The sequence below is a fragment of the Panthera uncia genome (assembly GCF_023721935.1).
Source record: "Panthera uncia isolate 11264 chromosome C1 unlocalized genomic scaffold, Puncia_PCG_1.0 HiC_scaffold_4, whole genome shotgun sequence".
NCBI classification, from domain to species: Eukaryota; Metazoa; Chordata; class Mammalia; order Carnivora; family Felidae; genus Panthera; species Panthera uncia.
In genome coordinates, this window is record NW_026057585.1 from 99,079,069 (window position 1) to 99,092,864 (window position 13,796).

The following is a 13,796-nucleotide window of genomic DNA, read 5'->3' on the forward strand; positions in this document are numbered from 1 at the left end:
ACAAAGAGGATAAATTATGGAGAAGTGACAAGACAAAGGAAAAGGGATGTGGGAAGATAAATGTATGGGGGAAACTAATGAAGACAAGGGGTCCTGAGTAAAGTGTTGTTTACGCAGACTCAAGTCAGGCACCCTCCGCATCTCTGGTGATTTGCCTTCTTCCCTTCCTGGTATGAAGGAGGGGGAAACATCTTCAAAGGAAAATACAGGCTCTACTTGAGGCTCGATAATAGCACAGAATGCATTTCCTGAGTCCGTTTTTTTTCTCATTTGCCTTCAGCTCAAAATAACCCTCATGCCAAAGTATGCATTGCTTTTAATGTTTACTCATTTTTTGAGAGAAAGAGAGAGAGAGAGAGAGTGCAAATGGGGGAGGGGCAGAGAGAGAGGGGGAGACACAGAATCTGAAGCAGGTCCCACCTTCTGAGCTGTCAGCACAGAGCCTGACGCGGGGCTCGAACTCACGGACCCCGAGATCATGACCTGAGCCGAAGTCGGACGCTTAACCGACTGAGCCGCCCAAGAGCCCCATAATCCCCTTCAATATTTTAAAAGAAATTTAGTTATGTCACCCTCAAAACTTCTTAGAAACCCAAAAGAAAGGAAAATAGAGTCTTGCCCCCTGGAGACACAGAAGATTTATTTAGGGAACAGAGAAGGATCATTTCAATCAGCATTAAGCTACTCATAGACAAAGGAGGGCTGCTAAAATCATACAGGTATGTTTTTCTCTTACATAAATTAAATGTTTTCTCTCTGGGGGGCACCTGGGTGGCTCAGTCGGTTAAGCGTCCGACTTCGGCTCAGGTCATGACCTCATGGTTTGTGAGTTCGAGTCCCGAATCAGACTCTACACTAATGGTGTGGAGCCTGCTTGGGAGTCTCTCTCTCTCCCTCTCTCTCTCTCTCTCTCTCCCCTTCTCTCTCTGCCCCTCCTCCATTTGCTCTCTTTCTCTCTCCCAAAATAAATAAGTAAACTTAAAAAAATGTTTTCCCTCTGATTTTTCTTGTTCAGCAAAACTTTTTTTTTTTTTTTTTACAACATCCATGTGAATGATTATAGTCTTTAAACTAGTGAGGTTGAAATAGATTATGGTTGATGTCACTCATTATTTAGAAGAGGGTAAATCATTCAAGAGGAAGAGTATCTTATTTGTAGTTTTCCTAAAAAGCTTGGTCTTCGGACACCTGTGAATGGAGAGGACGGTTCCCGAAGCCCCCAGGCGCCCGCGCCACAACATGCCTCTGCTCTGCCCCAGGGTAGGACGCCTGGGCTCTTGCCAGCTTGAGCCCGAATGCCCAGGCCTGCCTTTCTCTCTTGAATTATGCATAACACTGAAGGTAGTTAGTGCTTTGGGCAGAGAGGATGAACTTTGGATCTGGCCACTTTCTGCAGTCATTCATACATTTCAGTGGAAGCTAAGACTGACACTCGTTCCCATCCAGGATCAGGGTGAGACATCCTATTTAGAATGTTTCCTCCCAAAAGCCCACTGTTCCACAAAACTACATTTTGTTTTATTTTACTTATTTGAGAGAGAGCGAGAAAAGGAGAGGCAGAGGGAGAGGGAGAGAGAGAAACTTAAGCAGGGTCCATGCCCAACTCGGAGCCCAACTCCGGACTTGATCTCACGACTATGAGATCATAACCTGAGCTGAAATCAAGAGTCGGATGCTTTACCGACTGAGCCACCCAGGCGCGCCCAAAATTACATTTTAAACATACTCTTCCCATCTCCTGAAGTATAAAGGTAAGAAAATGGAATCAATTTTGTTATACATGGGCAGCATCACAGAAGACCATAGAGTTAAAGTCAAGAGTTAAATTTACGATAACATCAAAAGTAATTTTTTGCTCTTAGAAGCTTTATAATTTTCCTAACCAATAAATAACGCTTAAATGTTTTTTAAGTTTATGTCTTTATTTTGAGACAGAGACAGAGAGAGCAAGCGAGAGAGGGGCAGAGAGAGAAGGGAAGAGAGAGAATTCCAAGCAGACTCCGCAGGGTCAGCGTGGAGCCCGATGCGGGGCTCGAACTCACAAACTGTGAGATCACAGGCTGAGCCGAAGCCAAGAGTCGGACGCTTGACTGACTGAGCCACCCAGGCGCCCCAATAAATAACTCTTTAAATTAAGAAAGCATCAAGGAGTGACACCAAGAGAAGAAAGCATTGTTTTAAATAACCCAATGTTCAAGTCAGATTTTAGAATGGGTGTTGCCTACGCTCTTGAGGATGGGTCGCTATCTTTGATTGTGACCAGAAGCCCCCAGAGAGGAAGCTTCTAGTAAGTAACCAGCTGACCGAGGCAGCCATTCTCCTTCAGGGTAGAAATTAAGAAGGGAAGAGTAAACCCCCAAAGCTAGCAATCTGCGAGCTCCAGGGGTCGCCCAGGAGGACGCTGGGAAGGTCTAGAATCAGAAGGCGTTGAAGATGTTCAGCTTGAGGGTGGTCCTAGTGGGAGCCCTCTTGACCCCTGCAGTGTAGACAGTCTTTTCTGCCTCAAGTCTCTCTTTTAAGATTCTTGCCCTTTGCCAATCATCCCTCTCCCCGAAAATAGAACACACAGAGGGCGCCCTCCCTGCCCCCCTCCCCTCCAGATGCTCAGCCAGAAACAGGGGTCCCGGCCGTCCCCAGGAGCCGCAGAATCTCCGCAAGGGACCATGAGCCTGTAAACCCTCCACTCCCACCACAGACCCATTTTCTGGAGAGTAAAAGCAAAATCAAACAAAAGGACATCATACTCCGATCCTTTCTTTTTGAACTCAACTGCTAGGCAAATGGGGGTTTTACAGTTTAGAGCTGAATGAGGGTGACTTCAGCCAAATCCGGCTTGTTTCGGAATAAATGTAAAATAAATTCAAATGACCCTGGCTCAGAGATAATGGACCGGCTAGCCGCTCCGGGCAAACGTAAGAGAACCAAGATGGGATTTACTCAGCTCTGAGTTGTGCCTCAAGCCCCAGAGCTCCAAAAATTACCATGAAAGTGTCCATCAGGCCCAAGCAGGCCAGTTACATGGTTGGAAGCATCTGAGCGCTCAAACTGGAGTCCAGAGGTGGTTTTTTTGCCAGAACCGTCTTCCGGGACTCCAGGCCCTCTCTGGGCAACCCCCCGGGGAAATTTCTGTAAGTCACCGTGATTACTACACGGAGAGGGCCAGCCAGTGGTGGCTCTGAAACCCATTCTTATGTCACACCTTGGGTTTTTTTTTTTCTGTTTCTAAAGTGGCTTCTTCCGGGGCGGACAGCGAGGCCCCTCAAACGTCAGGGGCAGAAGGAGCGGCTCCTTGTGGGGCCCCGTCCCAGCATCCCACCTTACTGGGGGTTACCTGGGTGCCACTTAGCAAACGGCTGGATTGTCTCTGTCAAGTGGGGATCCCTGTCGTCGCCCTGAGCCCCCCCAAACCAGGACAAGTTTAGTGGATGCTTAAGTCTGAGCCTGAGGGTGACTCAAAAGCAAAATTTTTCCGGAGTCGAATATTGCTCTGACCCCCGGTACATCACCTAAGGGCGGTTGAAGGTGGGCGTGTTCCGCACCCCGAGTGGGGGTCCAGGGGGAGGACGCCTTGTAGAAATTAAGTGCCAGCCACGACCTCGCTCTTCGCCCGCCCCCCTCCCTCCACCAAGCCCAGGATTGAACTCTGGTCGGTGTTTCTTTCCGGGCCCCCAGGGACACCCCACCCCCACCCCACCCCCAGGTCACAGACACTGCTGGAAGGTCAACCAAACCCTGTCACCGGGTCAGGTGGCAAGAAAGCCAGGGTTCACTCCCGACCTGGGAGCACTTAACAGGAGGCTCAAGTTCGGCGCGGAGTGAAAATAAACACCCGCTATAAATAAGCCGCTGAATTTCTTCAAGGCCCAAGCGCGACAAGGAGAAGGTGCCACCGCACAAGAGCTCACTTGAAAAATTCTCAACGCGTAAAAATAACTTTGATAACCGCGCGAAGACGCCTGGCTCAGGGGAAAGGAATGGGCCCGCCGCGGGCCCCCAGCAGGGCGCTGCAGGGAGGGGAGAGGCGGGGCAGGGGAGGGGGGCGCTGCTGGGGGAGGGGGGGTGGATGGGCTGATGGGGGGGCGCTCAGTGGGGTGCAGCCGGGGAAGTGGTGCGGGGGTGGAGCGGAGGGGGGGGAAAGGGGGACGTTGGGGGGGGGGGCCCATGACTCACCGCGGGGCTGCGACTTAAAAGGGCCCTGGCTTCTTCCGGGAGGGGAGAGGGCACGGTCAAGGGGGCAGACTCTCTCCCAAGAGTGGCCCCACTCCACCCCAAGGCTGACCTCCAGGCCTGATCCAAATTTTCACGGGGTTTGGGCCCCTGCCCCCTTTCGCCCCTCTCCCCCTTCCCTCCTTCTTCATCCATCCCTCCTCCTCCTCCCCTCTCCCCTTCCCCTCCCTGCCCCCACTCTGCCCCTCCCCCTGTCCGTTCCCCTCCCTTCCATCCCAGCCCTCGCCTTCCGTGTCCAGACAGTTGTTTCAGCCATAAAATATGCTCAAACACCTACTCCTTCTCCCCCTCCCCATCTTTCACAAAGTCCCACCCTCCAGGGGTGGGCCGCCCCCCTTTTCCTCCCCCTCCTGGGTACACTCTCTGAAGCTCGGTCGCTTGCGCCCTGCCCTCTCCTCAACGTGTTCTTTTTAAAACAAGGAAATCTTTATATCATTTTAAACTTAAAGAAGCCTCAAGAATATTAAAGAACCCCCCCAAGCCCTTCGACCAGATTCCCCTCTCCTGACCATGTGGTAGCATTTCCTTCATCATCGTCTGTCTCTATAGATGTCTTTTTCCAAACCATTTGCAAGTAAATTGCAGACATCGTGTCTCCCTCTCCCTAAATACTTGGCTGTGTTTTCACCAAGGCCAAGGACATTAAAGGCAGAGCTAACAAAAGAAAGACTTTTGGGGGATGCCCAGTGACCTCGCAGGAGATGCCCAGTCCGGTGGCCTGGGAGGGTTCATTGGGCTTGACCTTTCTGCCTCTTGGTCTCTGCCTCTGTCTCTCTGTCTCTCACTTCTCAGAGGTGAGTCTCTCTGTGTCATATTGCAGACTATCTCTGGAGGAGGCCATGGGCTCCCAGGAAGTCAGCTGTCACCGAATCTTCAGCCTGGGTCCCCCTTCTACCAGAATGTCCACGGCTTTCCAGGAAGTGATGCCCGAATACCGTTCTCCCACTCACTGCTGTGCACTAGACAAGTCATAAAACCGGAGTCATGGCCTCTGTCCCACGCCCTCTCCCACCTCCCTCCGCTGGGCGCTCCAACAGAATCCCCCTCACCTTTGAATTCTGTGGCCTCCCCCCACCCCCTCCCTCCTCCCTTCCTGCAGACTCCACTTCCCAGAGCCCCTCACCTACCCATTGTCTCAGCACGGATGTGGACAAGGCTGTTGTAACAAACAGGCCTCCGATGCACGGGCTTAACTGAGAGGTGGATCTCTCAGCCTTTCCTACAACAGCCAGGCCGAGTGGCTGGCAAGGAGGCTCTGCTCCCCTGTCTCGCTCTCTGCCTTCCTGTCCCGTTCCGGGACACTGGACTCATCACTGGTTGCAGCTGGGTCCCTGACAAGCTTGTCGGCCCAGAGAAGGGGAAGGGGAGGTGAGGGGCCACGCCGGTGTTTTAAGGCCCTACCAGTAAGTGCGTATCTGACCCCAGCTGACACTGGCAGGAGCTTGGTCAGACAGTCCCACCGGCTGCCGGGCAGGCTGGGAAATGTAGTTTTGAGCCAGGTAGGCCCGTGCCCTCCTCCCCCATAGTCACCTGCTCTGTGAGAGACCCGAGGCAAACATTTATTGGGCACTTAGTGTGTGCCAGGCTCTATGATGGCCATTGTCCCAACATCGATCCCTTTTAATCTGCACAGGTGTCTCAGCAACGTGGAGACGGCTGGAAGGGGCTTAGGTAGAATGGAGACCTTCTAAGGAATGTTCTACCAAAGTCCTCACACTTGGGGCCCGGACTTAGATTATTTTCTTTGCGTGTCTGTCTCTCCCCTCCGCCATCTCCCAAGTACAGGCTTGATCAATGTTACGCTAAGTGGTCAGGCAGAGTGGGAGTTTTAAGGGAGCTCGTGAAAATGACATAACGTCACCTCGTTGGCAGCGTTCGGTTATCCCCCTGCGTCCACTGTGTGATAAGCAGCTCTCAAGCCCTGTAAGAGGTCAGGCAGAGTCTGGATGCCCACCTCAGGAAGATTACATGGGATCAGATGAGTCTTGAAACCCTGGCAACCCTAACATGCTGTATTTCTCTGCCACTCAATCCCGATAATTCAGAGTGTGTTTGTGCTTCCAGGCGGCAAACCTGTTCCCCTGTTCAGGTACCGAGCACATCGGCATGTCCTAAGAGGGCTCTTGCAACGTGCGTCCTGGGAGGAAGAGACGGGTAGGAAACACATCAACACGCAAGTCAACAACAGCGCAGACCGAGACGAAAGCTAGGAACGGCATGAAATAAATAGGACGAGCGCATGCCTGAGGACCAGGGAAAGCCTCTCTGAGCAGGTGACCATTCAGTGGAGACCTCTACAAGGGAAGGGGCAGCCCGGAAGACCGAGCCCAGGGCTGGAGTGTCTGAGGTTCCCAAAAGCAGCCAGGGAGGCGGAGCGGCTGGGGCTGGAGAGAGGTAGGAAGGCAAGTCAAGGCAGGCGACATAGCCAGGGGCTGGGGCCCGTTCCAACGGGCAGATAGATAGGTCTCACTCCGCTATGAGTGGGGCAGTGATGCAATTCTACTTAGATTGTGAGACGATTGTTCCAGCCGTTGCACAGGAGGTGGGTTTGGTAGAGCCAGAGTGGAAGCGGGGCACATGATGAGAAGATCTTTGAACGGTCTTCCTCCGGAGAACTGACAGGGGCCTCGAGCGGGGTGATGGTCACGGAGCCAGAAGTGGTGGGTCTGTGTTTCATGGGTGGCCCTCAGGCCTTGCTGAGAGTGCTTCTCTGTAGGCAGCTGCTGTCTCCTTTTCTCTTACGTATCAGTACTCAGTCGTTACACCCCTGGAATAGAGGAATCACAACACAGGACCTGTCTGGTGATCAGCGTGACCTCCTACCTCCCAGGTGCTCTAAAGCTACGTCTTGTCTCTGGCTTTGCAGATAACACTCATGGTGGGGCTCATCACGTTGGCCTTCATCACTCTTTGGGTAATAATAACTCCCGGAGAGAATCATGGACACTGGCCCTGCTTCCTTCACACCCAGTCCCATTGGAGAGACCGACAGTGAACAAGTAAATACACAAGTCTGACATGGCACTTATGTGGAGAGGTACACAGTACCAGGAAGACCCACAAGGGGGGCTTTGACCCACCGGGAGCAGTAAAGGAAGGCTTTGAGGAAGGGACTACAGGAACTGAAACTGGAAGGAAGGAAGGGGTGGGGGTGGAGAGCACATGGACAGAGTCAGTAGCATGTGCAAAAACTCTGGGGCATGAGGGTCAGAGTTCCTTCCAAGAACCTTTACTGAGCAGATAACAAGGTAAGTAGGAGGGGGGACAAGAGTGTTTGTATCCGAAGTCGGAGACATTCCTTTACCATCTCTGGGTCATCTGTGCGGATGAGGAAGCTGGTCAGAGACTTGGAAAACAGAAAGGAGTTGATAAAGGCATTCGAGCAACATTCCCAGACTATTCCTGATTTGCAACTTGTATTGCTAAAAATGCCTATTTAACTTAGAGATGGTAAGTCCTATTAGAAGCCAGTGGTTTATATGAATGACCCAAGTTCTTTGGAATCTCTCTGCTAGCCCAAAATTAAGAGAGCATATAGGATCAGTTTAGCATTTATAAGCACCCATGGCACTGACATCCTTGGATAAGATTCCTGAGTAATGCTAATCAATCCCACAAAAGGAGAGGAAACCAGTTATTCAGCTATTGTTTTATCCTTGTGCAAATTCCAGGGCAGTCCAAAGGCTGCCCCAAACTATTGGAAGGAGAGCTTCCGTATCTCCAGATCCGGAGACCTTGCCTACTAAACTTTTCTTTATTAAAAAAAGAAAGAAAGAGAAAGAAGAAAGAAAGAAAGAAAGAAAGAAAGAAAGAAAGAAAGAAAGAAAAAGAAAAAATGGATGGGGCGCCTGGGTGGCTCAGTCGGTTAAGCGTCCGACTTCAGCTCAGGTCATGATCTCGGGGTTGTGAGTTCGAGCCCCTTGTCGGACTCTGTGCTGACAGCTCGGAGCCTGGAGCCTGCTTCGGATTCTGTGACTCCCCCCCCCCCCTCTCTCTGTCCCTCCCCCGCTTGCATTGTCTCTGTCTCTCTCTCAAAAATAAATAAACGTTAAAAAAAGAAAGAAAGAAAGAAAATAGCTCATTAGGACTGATGAGAATGAAGCGCCCACCACAACACAGATGGCCTTCTCTTCATTTTTTTTTTTTTTCTTTTACTATCAACTTGGAGCACCTGGGAGAATGTAGGCCCAACTTCCCACCCACTCCTGCCCTGCTTTTTAAAAGAGTTCCCTGGGGAGAAGTTGCCACATTACAGAAGTCGTGAGATGCCTGCCAGTTAGAAAAAAGTTCTTATAACCCGAAGCAGTGTGTGTGTAAAAGCAAAATTAAAACACAAACAAAAAAAAGGGGGAGGAAGGGGCCTCAACACATACTGCTTTAAAACCAAAATAATTTTTCTCGATAAACAGATCACTGGGACCTGATTTAAAAGAGAAGAAAAAATTCAAGCAGAGTCATGGCACAAAAATTAAGTTTAAAAAAAAAAACAACCACTTAAGATGGAGACGAAAGGGGGGGCGGGCAGGTGGGAGGTGTATTCGTGTTCAGTTTCAGATGTATGAAAGTGTTGACGGATACCAATATCCCATAACCTTCAACCCTGGGAATTTATCTCTAGGAAATAATCTGAATGATTAAAGTGAGTCGTATCAACACAGATGTTCACTGTTTTATTATTTGCGATATTTTAAAGAAGTAAGACTTTTTTTCTGGGGAGAATGGGAATGGGGTGTTATGTGTCAGTCAAATGGTCCAAAGGCATTCAGAGTCTGTGAAGGTGTGGAGGGCGGGTTAAGAGTGGGAGGACCAGGGGTAAGGTGGTGGTGAGCTGGTCTAGATAAGAGACGAGGAAGGCCTAAGGCTGTAGCCTCGAGGTTAGAGAGGAGAGATTAGCCAAAGAGATATTTAAAGGGTCATCTAAATGTGCACCGGGAGAGGAAGGGAAGATTCTGGAATGATACTCAGTGGATGAGGGTGGATGGTGACGTAACCAAGGAGGATGGAGAAAACAGGTGAATGAGTCTGGTGTCTGTCTGTCTGATCAGGGGCTGGGGGGGCTGGAGTGAAGGGGTGGAGCTCTGTTTGGGGTATGCTAAGCTTGAACTAGCCAAGGAATAGCAAGGCAATGATGTTCAGGAGGAGGCCATGGAAAATGTGGGTCTGGGCTGAGAGACAAAGGTGGCTGGAGATAAACGGTGATAAATAAACGTTTCCCCAAAGAAAGGCGAGGTCATCGGTGGCTTCCTCCTTTCTTTCTCTTGGTCTTCATCCTGTTGGGTCTTTCAGAGTAGCCGACGCAGTTGACTGTCTTCTGGAAGGTCTCTCTTCCGTGAGTCCTTGAACACACACATTCCTTCCTTTTTCTTACTTTCACACTTGCTTCTTTCCTTTTCATTTTAAAAATTATTGAAAAGTAAATATTTCTCCCCCAAGTAACCTAGGACACACAGCCAATTAAAAAGAAAAATTAGGGGCGCCTGGGGGGCTCAGTAGGCTGGGCGTCCAACTTCAGCTCAGGTCACGATCTCACAGTCTGTGAGTTCGAGCCCCGCGTCGGGCTCTGTGCTGACAGCTCGGAGCCTGGAGCCTGCTTCAATTTTGTGTCTCTCTCTCTGTTTGCCCCTACCCTGCTCGCACTCTTGGTCTCTCATAAATAAATAAATGTTAAAAAAATTTAAAAAAAAAAGGAAAATTAAAGTCACAAAGCATTTTGCTGTGTATTCTTACCTCCCAAGTGCTAATTGGTCGGGCCTCTTCCCCATCACACACACTGAGCACACACTCTTCCAGTGATCGCTCATCACAATTAAAATGGAATAATTCTTTGGATTGTCCCTTCTCTAAAAAGCTGAGTAGTTAATGAATGTACTCACATAAACGCGTTTTTACCGAAAGGAGATCAGTCGGTAGGTAATGTTGTGCAGTGTATTTTCCATGTGCACAAATGCATCATGAATAGTCTTCACAGGTTCCTGTCAATCTGCAAGAGCCCTTTTGCTGCTACCTGGTGTTGAATTTAGCTGTATGGCTGAGCCCAAATTTATCTCAATCCCTTGTTATGGGACAATTGAAGTATTTCCAGTTTTTCTCTAATCTACTGCTTTCGACATCTTTATATATAAGTCTCTGCCTGCTTCTTTGATGGTCTTTTTAAAAAATTTAAGGTTATTTATTTTGAGAGAGAGAGAGAGAGAGAGAATTCCAAGCAGGTTCGACACAGTGCAGAATCCGACGCCAACCTCGAACTCAAAAACCGCGAGGTTGTGACCTGAGCCAAAATCGAGAGTCGGATGCTTAACCCACGGAGCCACCCAGGCACCCCTCGTGTCGGGTTTTCATTGGGTCCCAACCAAACTAGTCACAAGTTCCTCCGCCCACTAAATCCTGAATTGTTCTAACCCGGTTTCCACTGTCCCGTGTCTGTTTGCAGCCTGGGCAAACCCTGCCTGCAACCCACCCCAGCCTGGCTTCCAGCACCCGCCTCTGGGTCCACCTTCCGTCTGTCTGTCCTCTCCCTTGCCCACTTCTCTGCGGTGGCCCCACCGCTGGGACAGACACTGGTCCCCAGTGTCCCCAGCCTGGCTCAAACGTGCCTCCTGGAATCAGTCTCCTCTGACCCACTCCTGGAACATTCTACTCCCCTCCCCTGAGCCCCACACATGGTGTGCCCTCCACTTCATGACGTGGACGGTGCAGTCCACCCCAACGCTGGGCCCTTTGGGACAACAGATGCCCTTCTCTGCTCACGTCTGCACCCACCACCCCTGTCCCCCCCCACCCGGCTCCCGCCACAAACCCGCAATATTTGTTTGTTAACGGCACTGTTAATAAATAACATTCCTCTGGGATTTAGATGTACACAAGTTCACCCACGGGCCAAAGGTGATCATTTACCTGTCCTGTGACTTATTCTGAAAAGGACGGAGCCTGGAACCGGCTGCCATGCCCCTCACCAGGGCTGATGTGTCCCTAGATGCCCCGAACACGTGTAGCGACTGTGCTTTGACCAGTGCCCATGACCGTGCGCACGGTGGGCATGGGGTGCACATCATGTGCATCTTTCTCACCCAGGCGAAGGCGGGACGGCGGAGGTGACAGTGCTTGCCCACCCTTCCTCTGGGGCAGGGTAACCGAGCGGCCCCACAAAGGGAGGGGTGGTGCCGGGCCGCGCTCTCCTGCCTCTCTTTCCCAGAGGCATGTAAGTTTCAAGGAACTCTGTTTCGTCCTGTTCAGAAAGATGAGGCAACCCGTCTAGAAAGGAAGCGGGGAGTTGCCTTCCTGCTACAAGCTAAGGAATGTCACGTCGCTTCAGTGTTCTTCACATTCCCAGAAATCCGTCTTGGTTGAAAAGGAGGCAGATGACTCAGTATGTTCATTCCCCTGGCTGTCGACAGATTAACCGCTGAGCCCGAGTGGTGCTCCTGGGGACGGGCTGGTGGAAAGTGATTGCCAAGAGGGCGCGTCCCCGCTTGGGGGGGCCCCCCCGCTGTGGTCCCCGGCCTTCTGGGGACAAACCTAGTAAACACCGTATAGTTTTCTCAAAGCTGGAATGGGTGGCCCTGGGTCCACATCGCGTTCCTGTGAGCTCTGAGCTATCTGGATGTGCCTGACCAAACCTCCGTGAATTCAGTCATGGTTCTGATTATTTGCTTTGCAGAACTGGGGGTTTGTGTATGTGTGTGTGTGGGGGGGGGGTCTGTCCTTAGAACAGGTTCCTGTAAATGATCCCTCTCCTTTTTTTTTTTTTTTTGGAAAACGTGAAGGTTTATTCTCACTTGATTCCTCCCTCCTTCATTCTCCAGATTAAGCCTTTTTCTAGCAGAGAGACCTGGAAAATTATTTCAAGGGCAAGAATTTGGCAACTGTCCCTGAAAACGAAGCACATGCTTTGCAGGGGTTTTATGACCTTCCAGAAGGGCAGCCACCTGTTCCTTCCCACCCACCTCCGGGTGCCTGGCTACGGGGCTAATGAGCCATGAGACGGGACCAGTTGCCAGCCTTTCCTGCACAGGCTCTGAGTTTTTCAGGGGCCTCCTCTGACCCGCAGTCCACAGGCGCCCCACCCGCATCCTGCCAGCCCGTCGGTAGTCACTGGTCCAGGGCCAATAGCCAAAAGCAATGCTGAGCCGTGGACACCTCCCACGGTATTTCGGTTTGCAAACTTATATGTCCAAACATATATTTACTCACCTGGAAGAGAGAAAACTCGGATTTCCCCGTGGGTGCCACCCTGTGCCCCCAGTGTATCTCAACGTCTCCTAAGCTGACGATCACAGAAACCCTCCCTGCTCCGTGACACCACACTTCGTGCCCATGCGGCAGTTCAACTGACGAAGACGCAGCCCTTCTGGATCACCCGCTCTCGTGGTGGGGGCCTTAAAGCCCCTTGGATATGAATACGAGGCAGTGGCGTGGAGGCCAGAGGCCAAGGGCTTGGGGCTAGACAGACCAAGGATGGCTGAGACAGAGTCCGCCCCAAATCTGTCATGGCCCGGGTCGTGATGGACAGGAGCTGGAGGTCCTCCAGGAAAAGCTGTAGCCAAAGGCTTTCGGGAAGAAAGGCAGACACTCAAGTCATCCCCACCTGACCTGAGCCTGTCATCCCCCAGGGCCATTGCACCTCTGGCCACGTCCTGCTTCCTGGTCATGTGGCAGTGAAACACACAGGGCCCTGTGCTCAGAGGGGACCTGTGCATGGGGTTTACTGCTCCGTGATCATGATCTTGAACTTTTTTTAAAGTTTATTTATTTATTTTGAGAGAGAGAGAGAGAAAGCAAGTGGGGGAAAGGCAGGGGGGGGAGAGAGAGAGAGAGAGAGAGAGAGAATCCCAAGCAGGCTCTGCACTGTCAGCAGGGAGCCCAACATGGTGCTTGAACTCACGAACCTCGAGATCATGACCCGAGTGGAAACCGAGAGTTGGGCGCTTAACCAACGGAGCCACCCCGGCGCCCCTGGGCTTGAACTTCTTAATAATTTTCTTCCTGACCTTGCAATAGATAATGCAGGATCCCTACTGTCCTGGCCACAGAGATCTTTTTAAATAATTCTCGGTGGTGGAAAAACAATGGAAAAGGACCTACGTTTGACGTGCCATTCCATGATCCAGCTTTACCGTGTGAGAAATTTCATGGCATCTCGGATCCTGGGCTTGATGGACGGTGAAGGCAAAGTCAAATCAGAAACATAAAAATTACGGAGACCCTCTCTGTGACAACGTGCCATAATTGTTGCTCTCTTTAGAAAGCTTTCTCGTGGAGAGGCGGATCGAAACATAAAGCTTCATGTGCTGTCGTATCCCAAATGAGCCAACATCGTGTTGACCCCCAGAACCTACCGTGGGCTGCTGACGCACAGCTACACCAGGTGTGCACGGCAGAGCCTACATAGTTACTGTCCTCCAAAATACCACAGAAGTACGTCTAGAAAGGGCATAAGGAGGTTCCGGATCGGTGGCTGAAGTGTCCTCTTCCAGATCAGCACGTAAGTACACAGTCACCTGGGAGAGGCGTGTCCCAGACGTAAAAATCTCCAGCAAGGAGTTCTTGGGAACACTAACTACATCCCCACC

At 51.0% G+C, this 13,796-nt stretch overlaps 1 long non-coding RNA gene across 1 annotated transcript; it reads right to left on the minus strand.

The window, feature by feature from the left end:
• Positions 1–8,961: 8,961 nt before the first annotated feature.
• LOC125913150 (uncharacterized) lies at positions 8,962–11,697 on the minus strand. Its single transcript, XR_007454936.1, has 2 exons — positions 11,122–11,697; positions 8,962–9,614 (listed from the first exon to the last, which is right to left on the minus strand). It is a non-coding gene; the product is annotated as an uncharacterized LOC125913150 (long non-coding RNA).
• Positions 11,698–13,796: the final 2,099 nt, after the last annotated feature.